We start from the raw sequence: 2,618 nt of genomic DNA on the forward strand, positions 1-2,618 counted from the left end.
AACAATGTTCATGTTTTATAAAATAAACAAAACAATGTACAATCATGTCTTGTTTCACTTGTAGATATTCTAATTTTCTATTTAGGAGATCTAATGGACGAAAAGTTTCCAATTATAGAAACTAATGCACATGATCTTCTTCTACACACTAAAATCATAGTGAATCGAAGCTCGATGAAATAATCGAACAAGAGCTTATCTTGTTCTTTTTGGTAGTGGTCAGCCATGGAAGTGGAAGCTAAAGTTTCAGTCTTGGATCCTAGGCAGTCATGGAACAAGAGCTTATCTTGTTCTTTTTGGTAGTGGTCAGCCATGGAAGTGGAAGCTAAAGTTTCAGTCTTGGATCCTAGGAAGTCATGGAACAAGAGCTTATCTTGTTCTTTTTGGCAGAGGTGAGAATCCACATCAGTAGTACGATCGTCATGGTACCGGTGGCGCAGCCAAACCCACCAAACTCGGACCGTTCGTCGTCGTACTGAGGATCTTCGCTCTCGGTGTCCTCGTCGGTGCTGGGTGTCGATCCTTCTTCTCACGGAGAATACGAAGGAGACGTCGACTCAACCGAGAGAGTCGTCGTCCATCGTCTGTATCGATCCTTTGTGACGAGTAAACGAGAAGACGCGAAACGGCGACAAAAGAAAAGAAAAAAAAAATTCTGTGGAGCTGACACGTGGTTCAAAACTCACTCTTAAAATCGGTGACCAAAGTGCCCCATTAAAGATCGATAACTGCCATTTAATTTTCCTTGGATTTAATTAAATCACAATTTTCCCTTAAGGACCCCTTTAAAAACCACCGATAATCAACGGTTACAAATGAGTGGATTTCTCAAAAATTAATAAAATATTAGTAATTAATTATACAATTAAATTTTACTTCTTTTCAACATGTACACCACTAAGATATTGCCATGTGTTACAAAGTTTCTTATCATTATTTGTTGAGTACCTCGGCAACGAATCGATTCTGAAAGAACATGTGTCTCTTTCCTACCTTTTTAGTTTTTTTATGGACCAGATCAAGTTGTAAATGGGCCTGTGGTTAGTTTACTATAAGCATACTACAATAGGCCATGCCCAATATACTATGTACTTACATAATATAACTCCCTCGCGAATATATTCTTTGGAATTTTTGACGTTTGTAACGCGTGTGGATTCAAAAAAAAAAAAAAAAAAAAAAAAAAAGAATTGATACAAAATCATAAAATCCTTTTGCGCTTTCGTTTATATTCGTGGCTATTCATTCATTTGGATGATTTAGAAATAAACAAGTTTGGAAAACAGGATCTAGTTGTCTTGTCTACCGATAGAGATATTAATAGACGTGATTAGTTTATTCGACAAATGAGAAATGGAATTGAGATTAAGGAGTGTATTATAGGAACTCTTCGTCATTACCAAATGATTAGAGGGAGAATGTGTGTAATAATGCATCCTACAATTTTATATGTCAACTAACCCTAGGTTTTAGCAATAATAATTAAGTTTTTCGTTACGTATTAATCGATGATCATCTTGTGCTGTTGTTGTTGGTCGATGCTTAACAAAAGAGACCATTATTGTAGCTCTTTTTTTTTTTCGGGGTGAAATTGTAGCTCTGTATTTGTTATATTTTCTGTCATAAACACATAAATACAAGAGAACATAATAACATCGATATGAATACGTATGCCCTGTACTCTTATTGATTCACCAATCATATTTCATTTCGAAAATTATAAAAAAATTAAGAAAATTGTATAATTAATTTCCATTATTAAAATGCAAAAGTGATGTATAATAATGACTCACCGCAGATATATAAATTTATAAGGTTGCAAAGAAAAAAAAAATAGGAGAAGAAAAAGATATTATATATATATACATATCTGAAAATCTACGCAACTGGCACGTTAGCGGTGTCCCTTCTCTAGCTAGTCATCACCCCTAAATATTGAATGATCAAGTTGGTAATCTGTATCCTAAAACTATGAGCATAATTATTGGAAGATTCTTATGAGTGATATTCTTATCGGAATATAAAAACCTGTTTCTTAATTTTTAACTAAAAAAACTAAGAGCTGTTTCTTAAAAAAGAGACGGCTCTTAGTTTTTTTAGTTAAAAGTTAAGAGTCGGGTTCATATATTCTGATAAGAACTCCACCTTAAAAACCCCCCGGTAATTATGTTCTAACAAAAAGACACGAACAAATATTTTAATGCGATTCACATTTTGTTTTGATACAGAGTTACAATAGTGGTGGAAACTCACGTGGAGGTTTGTGGTTTGTCTTGGGAAATAAACCACGTCTCTCGTAATGACAATGCTCTCAATAGTAAGGCCCTTTCTTAAAAAAAAAAAAAGAAGAAGACAATGCTCAATAATAAATTTTCTGTTCTTTTTTTCTGGTTCAAGATATAAATGTACGGTTAATTCAAAACTGATACACAAAAATAACATAATAACTATGTCCTAGGATAAGACATGTGCCTTGCGCACCTTGCGCAGGATGAGTTTATTTGTATATATTATCGATAGTTTTTTTATATATTTGATCATTTTATTTATATATATAAAATATTTTTTGTTGTTATTATATAATTTCTTTCCGATGGATCGGATCAATTTTTATTAAA

The sequence above is a fragment of the Brassica oleracea genome, chromosome C6 (assembly GCF_000695525.1).
Source record: "Brassica oleracea var. oleracea cultivar TO1000 chromosome C6, BOL, whole genome shotgun sequence".
NCBI classification, from domain to species: domain Eukaryota; kingdom Viridiplantae; phylum Streptophyta; class Magnoliopsida; order Brassicales; family Brassicaceae; genus Brassica; species Brassica oleracea.